This window comes from Lissotriton vulgaris, chromosome 8, assembly GCF_964263255.1.
Source record: "Lissotriton vulgaris chromosome 8, aLisVul1.2, whole genome shotgun sequence".
Taxonomy (NCBI): Eukaryota; Metazoa; Chordata; class Amphibia; order Caudata; family Salamandridae; genus Lissotriton; species Lissotriton vulgaris.
Genome location: NC_141696.1, coordinates 1,406,162,175 through 1,406,179,376, shown reverse-complemented (window position 1 = coordinate 1,406,179,376; position 17,202 = coordinate 1,406,162,175).

Here is a 17,202-nt window from a genome sequence, read left to right as displayed (position 1 = left end):
ATCTCACCTCTTCTCACCTCTGCTCATCTCACCTCTTCTCACCTCTGCTCACCTCATCTCAACTCTGCTCATCTCACCCCATCTCACCTCTGCTCAGCTCAGCTCATCTCACCTCTGCTCATCTCACCTCATTTCACCTCTGCTCAGCTCAGCTCATCTCACCTCTTCTCACCTCTGCTCACGTCTTCTCACCTCATCTCACCTCTGCTTGTCTCACCTCATCTCACCTCTGCTCAGCTCAGCTCATCTCACCTCTGCTCATCTCACCTCTGCTCATCTCACTTTTTGTCACCTATGCTGAACTCACTTCTGCTCATCTCACCTCTGCTCACCTCATCTCACCTCATCTCACCTCTGCTAATCTCACGTCTGCTCAGCTCAGCTCATCTCACCTCTTCTCACCTCACCTCACCTCATCTCATCTCATCTCATCTCACCTCACCTCATCTCATCTCACCTCTGCTCATCTCAACTCTGCTCACCTCATCTCACCTATGCTCATCTCACCTCTGCTCACCTCATCTCACCTCTGATCATGTCACCTCTTCTCAGCTAACCTCTGCTCATCTCACCTCTGCTCACCTCATCTCACCTCTGCTCATCTCACTTCTTCTCACTTCATCTCACTTCTGCTCATCTCACCTCTGCTCACCTCATCTCACCTCTGCTCATCTTACCTCTGCTCATCTCAACTCATCTCATCTCACCTCTGCTCATCTCACATCTGCTCACCTCATCTCACCTCTTCTCACCTCTGCTCATCTCACCTCTGCTCACCTCATCTCACCTCTGCTCATCTTACCTCTGCTCACCTCATCTCACCTCTTCTCACCTCTGCTCATCTCACCTCTTCTCACCTCTGCTCACCTCTGCTCACCTCTTCTCACCTCTGCTCATCTCACCTCATCTCATCTCTGCTCAGCTCAGCTCATCTCACCTCTGCTCATCCACCTCTGCTCATCTCACCTCTGCTCATATCACTTTTTGTCACCTCTGCTGATCTCACTTCTGCTCATCTCACCTCTACTCACCTCATCTCACCTCTGCTCATCTCACCTCTGCTCATCTCAGCTCATCTCACCTCTGCTCACCTCACCTCACCTCATCTCATCTCACCTCACCTCATCTCATCTCACCTCTGCTCATCTCACCTCTTCTCATCTAACCTCTGCTCATCTCACCTCTGCTCACCTCATCTCACCTCTGCTCATCTCACTTCTGCTCACTTCATCTCACTTCTGCTCATCTCACCTCTGCTCACCTCATCTCACCTCTGCTCAACTTACCTCTGCTCATCTCAACTCATCTCATCTCACCTCTGCTCATCTCACCTCTGCTCATCTCAGCTCATCTCACCTCTGCTCACCTCACCTCACCTCATCTCATCTCACCTCACCTCACCTCATCTCACTCTGCTCATCTCACCTCTTCTCATCTAACCTCTGCTCATCTCACCTCTGCTCACCTCATCTCACCTCTGCTCATCTCACTTCTGCTCACTTCATCTCACTTCTGCTCATCTCACCTCTGCTCACCTCATCTCACCTCATCTCACCTCATCTCACCTCTGCTCATCTCACCTCTGCTCAGCTCAGCTCATCTCATCTCACCTCTGCTCACCTCACCTCACCTCATCTCATCTCATCTCACCTCACCTCTGCTCATCTCACCTCTGATCACCTCATCTCACCTCTGCTCATCTCAGCTCTGCTCACCTCATCTCACCTCTGCTCCTCTCACCTGTTCTCATCTAACCTCTGCTCATCTCACATCTGCTCACCTCATCTCACCTCTGCTCATCTCACCTCTGCTCACTTCATCTTACTTCTGCTCATCTCACCTCTGCTCACCTCATCTCACCAATGCTCATCTCACCTCTTCTCACCTCTGCTCATCTCACATCTGCTCACCTCATCTCACCTCTTCTCACCTCTGCTCATCTAACCTCTGCTCACCTTATCTCACCTCTGCTCATCTCACCTCTTCTCACCTCTGCTCATCTCACCTCATCTCACCTCTGCTCAGCTCATCTCATCTCACCTCTGCTCATCTCATCTCATCTCATCTCACCTCTGCTCATCTCATCTCACCTCATCTCGCCTCATCTCACCTCTGCTCATCTCACCTCTGCTCACCTCATCTCACCTCTGCTCATCTCACCTCTGCTCACCTCATCTCACCTCTGTTCATCTCACCTCTGCTCATCTCAACTCATCTCATCTCACCTCTGCTCATCTCACATCTGCTCACTTCATCTCACCTCTGCTCATCTCACATCTGCTCACCTCATCTCATCTCTTCTCACCTCTGCTCATCTCACCTCTGCTCACCTCATCTCACCTCTGCTCATCTCACCTCTGCTCACCTCATCTCACCTCTTCTCACCTCTGCTCATCTCACTACTTCTCACCTCTGCTCACCTCATCTCAACTCTGCTCATCTCACCTCATCTCACCTCTGCTCAGCTCACCTCATCTCACCCCTGCTCATCTCACCTCATCTCACCTCTGCTCAGCTCAGCTCATCTCACCTCTTCTCACCTCTGCTCACCTCTGCTCACCTCATCTCACCTCTGCTCATCTCACCTCATCTCACCCCTGCTCAGCTCAGCTCATCTCACCTCTGCTCATCTCACCTCTGCTCATGTCACTTTTTGTCACCTCTGCTGATCTCACTTCTGCTCATCTCACCTCTGCTCACCTCATCTCACCTCATCTCACCTTTGCTCATCTCACTTCTGCTCAGCTCAGCTCACCTCTTCTCACTTCAGCTCACCTCATCTCATCTCATCTCACCCCACCTCATCTCATCTCACCTCTGCTCATCTCACCTCTGCTCACCTCATCTCACCTCTGCTCATCTCACCTCTGCTCACCTCATCTCACCTCTGATAATCTCACCTCTTCTCAGCTAACCTCTGCTCATCTCACCTCTGCTCACCTCATCTCACTTCTGCTCATCTCACCTCTGCTCACCTCATCTCACCTCTGCTCATCTCACCTCTGCTCATCTCAACTCATCTCACCTCTGCTCATCTCACATCTGCTCACCTCATCTTACCTCTTCTCACCTCTGCTCATCTCACCTCTGCTCACCTCATCTCATCTCTTCTCACCTCTGCTCATCTCACCTCTTCTCACCTCTGCTCACCTCATCTCACTTCTGCTCATCTCACCTCATCTCACCTCTGCTCAGCTCAGCTCATCTCACCTCTGCTCATCTCACCTCTGCTCATCTCAGCTCTGCTCATCTCACTTTGTGTCACCTCTGCTCATCTCACTTCTGCTCATCTCACCTCTGCTCACCTCATCTCACCTCTGCTCATCTCACCTCTGCTCATCTCAGCTCATCTCACCTCTGCTCACCTCACCTCACCTCATCTCATCTCACCTCACCTCATCTCATCTCACCTCTGCTCATCTCACCTCTGCTCACCACATCTCACCTCTGCTCATCTCACCTCTGCTCACCTCATCTCACCTCTGCTCATCTCACCTCTTCTCATCCAACCTCTGCTCATCTCACCTCTGCTCACCTCATCTCACCTCTGCTCATCTCACATGTGCTCACTTCATCTCACTTCTGCTCATCTCACCTCTGCTCACCTCATCTCACCTCTGCTCATCTCACCTCTGCACACCTTATCTCACCTCTTCTCACCTCTGCTCATCTCACCTCTTCTCACTTCTGCTCACCTCATCTCACCTCTGCTCATCTTACCTCATCTCACCTCTGCTCAGCTCAGCTCATCTCACCTCTGCTCATCTTACCTCTGCTCATCTCACTTTTTCTCACCTCTGCTGATCTCACTTCTGGTTATCTCACCTCTGCTCACCTCATCTCACCTCATCTCACCTCTGCTCATCTCACCTCATCTCACCCCTGCTCATTTCACCTATGCTCATCTCACCTCTTTTCACCTCTGCTCACCTCACCTCATCTCACTTCTTCTCACCTCATCTTACCTCTGCTCACCTCATCTCACCTCTGCTTATCTCACCTCTGCTCACCTCATCTCATCTCACCTCTGCTCATCTCACCTCTTCTCATCTCACCTCTGCTCTTCTCATCTCATCTCACCTCTGCTCACCTCATCTCACTTCTTCTCACCTCATCTTACCTCTGCTCACCTCATCTCACCTCTGCTTATCTCACCTCTGCTCACTTCACCTCACCTCTGCTCATCTCACCTCTTCTCATCCCACCTCTGCTCTTCTCATCTCATCTCACCTCTGCTCATCTCATCTCACCTCATCTCATCTCACCTCATCTCACCACTGCTCATCTCACCTCTGCTCATCTCATCTCACCTTTTCTCATCTCATCTCACCTCTGCTCATCTCACCTCTGCTCATCTCACCTCTGCTCATTCACCTCTGCCCATCTCACCTCTTCTCACCTCATCTCACCTCTGCTCGTCTCACCTCTGCTCATCTCACCTCTGCTCATCTCAACTCTTCTCATCTCACCTCTGCTCATCTCACATCTGCTCACCTCATCTCACCTCTTCTCACCTCTGCTCATCTCACCTCTGCTCACCTCATCTCACCTCTGCTCATCTCACCTCTGCTCACCTCATCTCACCTCTTCTCACCTCTGCTCATCTCACCTCTTCTCACCTCTGCTCACCTCATCTCAACTCTGCTCATCTCACCCCATCTCACCTCTGCTCAGCTCAGCTCATCTCACCTCTGCTCATCTCACCTCATTTCACCTCTGCTCAGCTCAGCTCATCTCACCTCTTCTCACCTCTGCTCACGTCTGCTCACCTCATCTCACCTCTGCTTGTCTCACCTCATCTCACCTCTGCTCAGCTCAGCTCATCTCACCTCTGCTCATCTCACCTCTGCTCATCTCACTTTTTGTCACCTATGCTGAACTCACTTCTGCTCATCTCACCTCTGCTCACCTCATCTCACCTCATCTCACCTCTGCTAATCTCACGTCTGCTCAGCTCAGCTCATCTCACCTCTTCTCACCTCACCTCACCTCATCTCATCTCATCTCATCTCACCTCACCTCATCTCATCTCACCTCTGCTCATCTCAACTCTGCTCACCTCATCTCACCTATGCTCATCTCACCTCTGCTCACCTCATCTCACCTCTGATCATGTCACCTCTTCTCAGCTAACCTCTGCTCATCTCACCTCTGCTCACCTCATCTCACCTCTGCTCATCTCACTTCTTCTCACTTCATCTCACTTCTGCTCATCTCACCTCTGCTCACCTCATCTCACCTCTGCTCATTTTACCTCTGCTCATCTCAACTCATCTCATCTCACCTCTGCTCATCTCACATCTGCTCACCTCATCTCACCTCTTCTCACCTCTGCTCATCTCACCTCTGCTCACCTCATCTCACCTCTGCTCATCTTACCTCTGCTCACCTCATCTCACCTCTTCTCACCTCTGCTCATCTCACCTCTTCTCACCTCTGCTCACCTCTGCTCACCTCTTCTCACCTCTGCTCATCTCACCTCATCTCATCTCTGCTCAGCTCAGCTCATCTCACCTCTGCTCATCCACCTCTGCTCATCTCACCTCTGCTCATATCACTTTTTGTCACCTCTGCTGATCTCACTTCTGCTCATCTCACCTCTACTCACCTCATCTCACCTCTGCTCATCTCACCTCTGCTCATCTCAGCTCATCTCACCTCTGCTCACCTCACCTCACCTCATCTCATCTCACCTCACCTCATCTCATCTCACCTCTGCTCATCTCACCTCTTCTCATCTAACCTCTGCTCATCTCACCTCTGCTCACCTCATCTCACCTCTGCTCATCTCACTTCTGCTCACTTCATCTCACTTCTGCTCATCTCACCTCTGCTCACCTCATCTCACCTCTGCTCAACTTACCTCTGCTCATCTCAACTCATCTCATCTCACCTCTGCTCATCTCACCTCTGCTCATCTCAGCTCATCTCACCTCTGCTCACCTCACCTCACCTCATCTCATCTCACCTCACCTCACCTCATCTCACTCTGCTCATCTCACCTCTTCTCATCTAACCTCTGCTCATCTCACCTCTGCTCACCTCATCTCACCTCTGCTCATCTCACTTCTGCTCACTTCATCTCACTTCTGCTCATCTCACCTCTGCTCACCTCATCTCACCTCTGCTCAACTTACCTCTGCTCATCTCAACTCATCTCATCTCACCTCTGCTCATCTCACCTCTGCTCATCTCAGCTCATCTCACCTCTGCTCACCTCACCTCACCTCATCTCATCTCACATCACCTCACCTCATCTCACCTCTGCTCATCTCACCTCTTCTCATCTAACCTCTGCTCATCTCACCTCTGCTCACCTCATCTCACCTCTGCTCATCTCAACTCTGCTCACCTCATCTCACCTATGCTCATCTCACCTCTGCTCACCTCATCTCACCTCTGATCATGTCACCTCTTCTCAGCTAACCTCTGCTCATCTCACCTCTGCTCACCTCATCTCACCTCTGCTCATCTCACTTCTTCTCACTTCATCTCACTTCTGCTCATCTCACCTCTGCTCACCTCATCTCACCTCTGCTCATCTCACCTCTGCTCATCTCAACTCATCTCATCTCACCTCTGCTCATCTCACATCTGCTCGCCTCATCTCACCTCTTCTCACCTCTGCTCATCTCACCTCTGCTCACCTCATCTAACCTCTGCTCATCTCACCTCTGCTCACCTCATCTCACCTCTTCTCACCTCTGCTCATCTCACCTCTTCTCACCTCTGCTCACCTCATCTCACCTCTGCTCATCTCACCTCATCTCACCTCTGCTCAGCTCAGCTCATCTCACCTCTGCTCATCTCACCTCTGCTCATCTCACCTCTGCTCATCTCACTTTTTGTCACCTCTGCTGATCTCACTTCTGCTCATCTCACCTCTGCTCACCTCATCTCACCTCTGCTCATCTCACCTCTGCTCATCTCAGCTCATCTCACCTCTGCTCACCTCACCTCATCTCATCTCACCTCACCTCATCTCATCTCACCTCTGCTCATCTCACCTCTGCTCACCTCATCTCACCTCTGCTCATCTCACCTCTTCTCATCTAACCTCTGCTCATCTCACCTCTGCTCACCTCATCTCACCTCTGCTCATCTCACTTCTGCTCACTTCATCTCACTTCTGCTCATCTCACCTCTGCTCACCTCATCTCACCTCTGCTCAACTCACCTCTGCTCATCTCAACTCATCTCATCTCACCTCTGCTCACCTCATCTCACCTCTTCTCACCTCTGCTCATCTCACCTCTGCTCACCTCATCTCACCAATCTCATATCACCTCTGCTCACCTCATCTCACCTCTCCTCACCTCTGCTCACCTCTCCTCACCTCTGCTCATCTCACCTCTGCTCATCTCACTTTTTGTCACCTCTGCTGATCTCACTTCTGCTCATCTCACCTCATCTCACCTCATCTCACCTCATCTCACCTCATCTCACCTCTGCTCATCTCACCTCTGCTCAGCTCAGCTCACCTCATCTCACCTCTGCTCATCTCACCTCATCTCACCTCTGCTCAGCTCAGCTCATCTCACCTCTGCTCATCTCACCTCTGCTCATCTCACCTCTGCTCATCTCACTTTTTGTCACCTCTGCTGATCTCACTTCTGCTCATCTCACCTCTGCTCACCTCATCTCACCTCTGCTCATCTCACCTCTGCTCATCTCAGCTCATCTCACCTCTGCTCACCTCACCTCACCTCACCTCATCTCATCTCATCTCACCTCACCTCATCTCATCTCAACTCTGCTCATCTCACCTCTGCTCACCTCATCTCACCTCTGCTCATCTCACCTCTGCTCACCTCATCTCACCTCTGCTCATCTCACCTCTTCTCATCTAACCTCTGCTCATCTCACATCTGCTCACCTCATCTCACCTCTGCTCATCTCACCTCTGCTCACTTCATCTCACTTCTGCTCATCTCACCTCTGCTCACCTCATCTCACCTCTGCTCATCTCACCTCTGCTCACCTCATCTCACCTCTGCTCATCTCACCTCTGCTCACCTTATCTCACCTCTTCTCACCTCTGCTCATCTCACCTCTTCTCACCTCTGCTCACCTCATCTCACCTCTGCTCATCTCACCTCTGCTCATCTCAGCTCATATCACCTCTGCTCACCTCACCTCACCTCATCTCATCTCACCTCACCTCATCTCATCTCATCTCTGCTCATCTCACCTCTGCTCACCTCATCTCACCTCATCTCACCTCATCTCACCTCTGCTCATCTCACCTCTGCTCAGCTCAGCTCACCTCATCTCACCTCTGCTCATCTCACCTCATCTCACCTCTGCTCAGCTCAGCTCATCTCACCTCTGCTCATCTCACCGCTGCTCATCTCACCTCTGCTCATCTCACTTTTTGTCACCTCTGCTGATCTCACTTCTGCTCATCTCACCTCTGCTCACCTCATCTCACCTCTGCTCATCTCACCTCTGCTCATCTCAGCTCATCTCACCTCTGCTCACCTCACCTCACCTCACCTCATCTCACCTCACCTCATCTCATCTCAACTCTGCTCATCTCACCTCTGCTCACCTCATCTCACCTCTGCTCATCTCACCTCTGCTCACCTCATCTCACCTCTGCTCATCTCACCTCTTCTCATCTAACCTCTGCTCAGCTCAGCTCTCCTCATCTCACCTCTGCTCATCTCACCTCTGCTCACTTCATCTCACTTCTGCTCATCTCACCTCTGCTCACCTCATCTCACCTCTGCTCATCTCACCTCTGCTCATGTCAACTCATCTCATCTCACCTCTGCTCATCTCACATCTGCTCACCTCATCTCACCTCTAAACATCTCACCTCTGCTCACATCATCTCACCTCTGCTCATCTCACCTCTGCTCATCTCACCTCTGCTCATCTCACCTCATCTCACCTCTACTCATCTCACCTCTGCTCACCCCTTCTCATCTCATCTCTTCTCATCTCACCTCTGCTCATCTCATCTCATCTCACCTCTGCTCATCTCATCTCATCTCACCTCATCTCACCTCAGCTCATCTCACCTCTGCTCATCTCATCTCATCTCACCTCTGCTCATCTCATCTAATCTCACTTAATCTCACATCTGCTCATCTCACCTCTGCTCACCTCATCTCACCTCTGCTCATCTCACATTTTGTCACCTCTGCTGATCTCACTTCTGCTGATCTCACCTCTGCTCACCTCATCTCACCTCTGCTCATCTCACCTCTGCTCATCTCACCTCACCTCTGCTCATCTCACCTCTGCTCATCTAATCTCTGGTCTTCTCACCTCTGCTCATCTCATCTCTGCTCATCTCACCACATCTCATCTCACCTCATCTAATCTCTGCTCATCTCATCTCATCTTACCTCTGCTCATCTCACCTCACCTCATCTCACCTCAGCTCACCTCTGCTCATCTCATCTCATCTCCTCTCACCTCTGCTCATCTCATCTCATCTCATCTCACCTCTGCTCTTCTCATCTCATCTCACCTCTGCTCATCTCACCTCATCTCATCTCACCTCATCTCACCGCTGCTCATCTCACCTCTGCTCATCTCATCTCATTTCACCTTTGCTCATCTCATCTCACCTCTGCTCATCTCACCTCTGCTCATCTCACCTCTGCTCATCTCTCCTCTGCTCATCTCACCTCATCTCACCTCTGCTCATCTCACCTCTGCTCATCTCATCTCATCTCTGCTCATCTCATCTCATCTCTTCTCACCTCTGCTCATCTCACCTCTTCTCACCTCTGCTCACCTCATCTCACCTCTGCTCATCTCACCTCATCTCACCTCTGCTCAGCTCACCTCATCTCACCTCTGCTCATCTCACCTCTGCTCATCTCACCTCACCTCTGCTCATCTCACCTCTGCTCATCTCATCTCTTCTCTTCTCACCTCTGCTCATCTTATCTCTGCTCATCTCACCACATCTCATCTCACCTCATCTAATCTCTGCTCATCTCATCTCATCTTACCTCTGCTCATCTCACCTCACCTCATCTCACCTCAGCACACCTCTGCTCATCTCATCTCATCTCCTCTCACCTCTGCTCATCTCATCTCATCTCACCTCTGCTCTTCTCATCTCATCTCACCTCTGCTCATCTCATCTCACCTCATCTCATCTCACCTCATCTCACCACTGCTCATCTCACCTCTGCTCATCTCATCTCATTTCACCTTTGCTCATCTCATCTCACCTCTGCTCATCTCACCTCTGCTCATCTCACCTCTGCTCATCTCTCCTCTGCTCATCTCACCTCATCTCACCTCTGCTCACCTCATCTCACCTCTGCTCATCTCACCTCTGCTCACCTCATCTCATCTCTTATCACCTCTGCTCATCTCACCTCTTCTCACCTCTGCTCACCTCATCTCACCTCTGCTCATCTCACCTCATCTCACCTCTGCTCAGCTCAGCTCATCTCACCTCTGCTCATCTCACCTCTGCTCATCTCAGCTCTGCTCATCTCAGTTTGTGTCACCTCTGCTCATCTCACTTCTGCTCATCTCACCTCTGCTCACCTCATCTCACCTCTGCTCAACTCACCTCTGCTCATCTCACCTCTGCTCATCTCAACTCTTCTCATCTCACCTCTGCTCATCTCACATCTGCTCACCTCATCTCACCTCTTCTCACCTCATCTCACCTCAGCTCATCTCACCTCTGCTCACCTCACCTCACCTCATCTCATCTCACCTCACCTCATCTCATCTCACCTCTGCTCACCTCATCTCACCTCTGCTCATCTCACCTCTGCTCACCTCAACTCACCTCTGCTCATCTCACCTCTTCTCATCTAACCTCTGCTCATCTCACCTCTGCTCACCTCATTTCACCTCTGCTCATCTCACCTCTGCTCACTTCATCTCACTTCTGCTCATCTCACCTCTGCTCACCTCATCTCACCTCTGCTCATCTCACCTCTGGACACCTTATCTCACCTCTTCTCACCTCTGCTCATCTCACCTCTTCTCACTTCTGCTCACCTCATCTCACCTCTGCTCATCTCACCTCATCTCAACTCTGCTCAGCTCATCTCACCTCTGCTCATCTTACCTCTGCTCATCTCACTTTTTCTCACCTCTGCTGATCTCACTTCTGGTTATCTCACCTCTGCTCACCTCATCTCACCTCATCTCACCTCTGCTCATCTCACCTCATCTCACCTCTGCTCATTTCACCTCTGCTCATCTCACCTCTTTTCACCTCTGCTCACCTCATCTCACTTCTTCTCACCTCATCTTACCTCTGCTCACCTCATCTCACCTCTGCTTATCTCACCTCTGCTCACCTCATCTCACCTCTGCTCATCTCACCTCTTCTCATCTCATCTCTGCTCTTCTCATCTCATCTCACCTCTGCTCACCTCATCTCACTTCTTCTCACCTCATCTTACCTCTGCTCACCTCATCTCACCTCTGCTTATCTCACCTCTGCTCACCTCATCTCACCCCTGCTCATCTCACCTCTTCTCATCTCACCTCTGCTCTTCTGATCTCATCTCACCTCTGCTCTTCTCATCTCACCTCATCTCATCTCACCTCATCTCACCGCTGCTCATCTCACCTCTGCTCATCTCATCTCATCTCACCTTTGCTCATCTCATCTCACCTCTGCTCATCTCAACTCTGCTCATCTCACCTCTGCTCATCTCACCTCTGCTCATCTCACCTCATCTCACCTCTGCTCATCCCACCTCTGCTCATCTCATCTCATCTCTGCTCATCTCACCTCATCTCACCACTGCTCATCTCACCTCTGCTCATCTCACCTCTGCTCATCTCACCTCATCTCACCTCTGCTCATCTAACCTCTACTCATCTCACCTCTGCTCTTCTCACATCTGCTCATCTCACCTCTGCTCATCTCACCTTTGCCCACCTCACCTCATCTCACCTCATCTCACCTCATCTCACCTCTGCTCATCTCACCTCTGCTCATCTCAACTCTTCTCATCTCACCTCTGCTCATCTCACATCTGCTCACCTCATCTCACCTCTGCTCACCTCATCTCACCTCTGCTCATCTCACCTCTGCTCACCTCATCTCACCTCATCTCACCTCTGCTCATCTCACCTCTTCTCACCTCTGCTCACCTCATCTCACTTCACCTCACCTCTGCTCATCTCACCTCTTCTCATCCCACCTCTGCTCTTCTCATCTCACCTCTGCTCATCTCATCTCACCTCATCTCATCTCACCTCATCTCACCGCTGCTCATCTCACCTCTGCTCATCTCATCTCACCTTTTCTCATCTCATCTCACCTCTGCTCATCTCACCTCTGCTCATCTCACCTCTGCTCATCTCACCTCATCTCACCTCTGCTCATCTCACCTCTGCTCATCTCACCTCTGCCCATCTCACCTCATCTCACCTCATCTCACCTCTGCTCGTCTCACCTCTGCTCATCTCACCTCTGCTCATCTCAACTCTTCTCATCTCACCTCTGCTCATCTCACATCTGCTCACCTCATCTCACCTCTTCTCACCTCTGCTCATCTCACCTCTGCTCACCTCATCTCACCTCTGCTCATCTCACCTCTGCTCACCTCATCTCACCTCTTCTCACCTCTGCTCATCTCACCTCTTCTCACCTCTGCTCACCTCATCTCAACTCTGCTCATCTCACCCCATCTCACCTCTGCTCAGCTCATCTCACCTCTGCTCATCTCACCTCATTTCACCTCTGCTCAGCTCAGCTCATCTCACCTCTTCTCACCTCTGCTCACGTCTGCTCACCTCATCTCACCTCTGCTCATCTCACCTCATCTCACCTCTGCTCAGCTCAGCTCATCTCACCTCTGCTCATCTCACCTCTGCTCATCTCACTTTTTGTCACCTATGCTGAACTCACTTCTGCTCATCTCACCTCTGCTCACCTCATCTCACCTCATCTCACCTCTGCTCATCTAACGTCTGCTCAGCTCAGCTCATCTCACCTCTTTTCACCTCACCTCACCTCACCTCATCTCATCTCATCTCATCTCATCTCACCTTACCTCACCTCATCTCATCTCACCTCTGCTCATCTCAACTCTGCTCACCTCATCTCACCTATGCTCATCTCACCTCTGCTCACCTCATCTCACCTCTGATCATGTCACCTCTTCTCAGCTAACCTCTGCTCATCTCACCTCTGCTCACCTCATCTCACCTCTGCTCATCTCACTTCTTCTCACTTCATCTCACTTCTGCTCATCTCACCTCTGCTCACCTCATCTCACCTCTGCTCATCTCACCTCTGCTCATCTCAACTCATCTCATCTCACCTCTGCTCATCTCACATCTGCTCACCTCATCTCACCTCTTCTCACCTCTGCTCATCTCACCTCTGCTCACCTCATCTCACCTCTGCTCATCTTACCTCTGCTCACCTCATCTCACCTCTTCTCACCTCTGCTCATCTCACCTCTTCTCACCTCTGCTCACCTCATCTCACCTCTGCTCATCTCACCTCATCTCACCTCTGCTCAGCTCAGCTCATCTCACCTCTGCTCATCTCACCTCTGCTCATCTCACCTCTGCTCATATCACTTTTTGTCACCTCTGCTGATCTCACTTCTGCTCATCTCACCTCTGCTCACCTCATCTCACCTCTGCTCATCTCACCTCTGCCCATCTCACCTCATCTCACCTCATCTCACCTCTGCTCGTCTCACCTCTGCTCATCTCACCTCTGCTCATCTCATCTCAACTCTTCTCATCTCACCTCTGCTCATCTCACATCTGCTCACCTCATCTCACCTCTTCTCACCTCTGCTCATCTCACCTCTGCTCACCTCATCTCACCTCTGCTCATCTCACCTCTGCTCACCTCATCTCACCTCTTCTCACCTCTGCTCATCTCACCTCTTCTCACCTCTGCTCACCTCATCTCAACTCTGCTCATCTCACCCCATCTCACCTCTGCTCAGCTCATCTCACCTCTGCTCATCTCACCTCATTTCACCTCTGCTCAGCTCAGCTCATCTCACCTCTTCTCACCTCTGCTCACGTCTGCTCACCTCATCTCACCTCTGCTCATCTCACCTCATCTCACCTCTGCTCAGCTCAGCTCATCTCACCTCTGCTCATCTCACCTCTGCTCATCTCACTTTTTGTCACCTATGCTGAACTCACTTCTGCTCATCTCACCTCTGCTCACCTCATCTCACCTCATCTCACCTCTGCTCATCTAACGTCTGCTCAGCTCAGCTCATCTCACCTCTTTTCACCTCACCTCACCTCACCTCATCTCATCTCATCTCATCTCACCTTACCTCATCTCACCTCTTCTCACCTCTGCTCATCTCACCTCTTCTCACCTCTGCTCACCTCATCTCAACTCTGCTCATCTCACCCCATCTCACCTCTGCTCAGCTCATCTCACCTCTGCTCATCTCACCTCATTTCACCTCTGCTCAGCTCAGCTCATCTCACCTCTTCTCACCTCTGCTCACGTCTGCTCACCTCATCTCACCTCTGCTCATCTCACCTCATCTCACCTCTGCTCAGCTCAGCTCATCTCACCTCTGCTCATCTCACCTCTGCTCATCTCACTTTTTGTCACCTATGCTGAACTCACTTCTGCTCATCTCACCTCTGCTCACCTCATCTCACCTCATCTCACCTCTGCTCATCTAACGTCTGCTCAGCTCAGCTCATCTCACCTCTTTTCACCTCACCTCACCTCACCTCATCTCATCTCATCTCATCTCATCTCATCTCACCTTACCTCACCTCATCTCATCTCACCTCTGCTCATCTCAACTCTGCTCACCTCATCTCACCTATGCTCATCTCACCTCTGCTCACCTCATCTCACCTCTGATCATGTCACCTCTTCTCAGCTAACCTCTGCTCATCTCACCTCTGCTCACCTCATCTCACCTCTGCTCATCTCACTTCTTCTCACTTCATCTCACTTCTGCTCATCTCACCTCTGCTCACCTCATCTCACCTCTGCTCATCTCACCTCTGCTCATCTCAACTCATCTCATCTCACCTCTGCTCATCTCACATCTGCTCACCTCATCTCACCTCTGCTCATCTCACCTCTGCTCACCTCATCTCACCTCTGCTCATCTTACCTCTGCTCACCTCATCTCACCTCTTCTCACCTCTGCTCATCTCACCTCTTCTCACCTCTGCTCACCTCATCTCACCTCTGCTCATCTCACCTCATCTCACCTCTGCTCAGCTCAGCTCATCTCACCTCTGCTCATCTCACCTCTGCTCATCTCACCTCTGCTCATATCACTTTTTGTCACCTCTGCTGATCTCACTTCTGCTCATCTCACCTCTGCTCACCTCATCTCACCTCTGCTCATCTCACCTCTGCCCATCTCACCTCATCTCACCTCATCTCACCTCTGCTCGTCTCACCTCTGCTCATCTCACCTCTGCTCATCTCATCTCAACTCTTCTCATCTCACCTTTGCTCATCTCACATCTGCTCACCTCATCTCACCTCTTCTCACCTCTGCTCATCTCACCTCTGCTCACCTCATCTCACCTCTGCTCATCTCACCTCTGCTCACCTCATCTCACCTCTTCTCACCTCTGCTCATCTCACCTCTTCTCACCTCTGCTCACCTCATCTCAACTCTGCTCATCTCACCCCATCTCACCTCTGCTCAGCTCATCTCACCTCTGCTCATCTCACCTCATTTCACCTCTGCTCAGCTCAGCTCATCTCACCTCTTCTCACCTCTGCTCACGTCTGCTCACCTCATCTCACCTCTGCTCATCTCACCTCATCTCACCTCTGCTCAGCTCAGCTCATCTCACCTCTGCTCATCTCACCTCTGCTCATCTCACTTTTTGTCACCTATGCTGAACTCACTTCTGCTCATCTCACCTCTGCTCACCTCATCTCACCTCATCTCACCTCTGCTCATCTAACGTCTGCTCAGCTCAGCTCATCTCACCTCTTTTCACCTCACCTCACCTCACCTCATCTCATCTCATCTCATCTCACCTTACCTCACCTCATCTCATCTCACCTCTGCTCATCTCAACTCTGCTCACCTCATCTCACCTATGCTCATCTCACCTCTGCTCACCTCATCTCACCTCTGATCATGTCACCTCTTCTCAGCTAACCTCTGCTCATCTCACCTCTGCTCACCTCATCTCACCTCTGCTCATCTCACTTCTTCTCACTTCATCTCACTTCTGCTCATCTCACCTCTGCTCACCTCATCTCACCTCTGCTCATCTCACCTCTGCTCATCTCAACTCATCTCATCTCACCTCTGCTCATCTCACATCTGCTCACCTCATCTCACCTCTTCTCACCTCTGCTCATCTCACCTCTGCTCACCTCATCTCACCTCTGCTCATCTTACCTCTGCTCACCTCATCTCACCTCTTCTCACCTCTGCTCATCTCACCTCTTCTCACCTCTGCTCACCTCATCTCACCTCTGCTCATCTCACCTCATCTCACCTCTGCTCAGCTCAGCTCATCTCACCTCTGCTCATCTCACCTCTGCTCATCTCACCTCTGCTCATATCACTTTTTGTCACCTCTGCTGATCTCACTTCTGCTCATCTCACCTCTGCTCACCTCATCTCACCCCTGCTCATCTCACCTCTGCTCATCGCAGCTCATCTCACCTCTGCTCACCTCACCTCACCTCATCTCATCTCACCTCACCTCATCTCATCTCACCTCTGCTCATCTCACCTCTTCTCATCTAACCTCTGCTCATCTCACCTCTGCTCACCTCATCTCACCTCTGCTCATCTCACTTCTGCTCACTTCATCTCACTTCTGCTCATCTCACCTCTGCTCACCTCATCTCACCTCTGCTCAACTTACCTCTGCTCATCTCAACTCATCTCATCTCACCTCTGCTCATCTCACCTCTGCTCATCTCAGCTCATCTCACCTCTGCTCACCTCACCTCACCTCATCTCATCTCACCTCACCTCATCTCACCTCTGCTCATCTCACCTCTTCTCATCTAACCTCTGCTCATCCCACCTCTGCTCACCTCATCTCACCTCTGCTCATCTCACTTCTGCTCACTTCATCTCACTTCTGCTCATCTCACCTCTGCTCACCTCATCTCACCTCTGCTCAACTTACCTCTGCTCATCTCAACTCATCTCATCTCACCTCTGCTCATCTCACCTCTGCTCATCTCAGCTCATCTCACCTCTGCTCACCTCACCTCACCTCATCTCATCTCACATCACCTCACCTCATCTCACC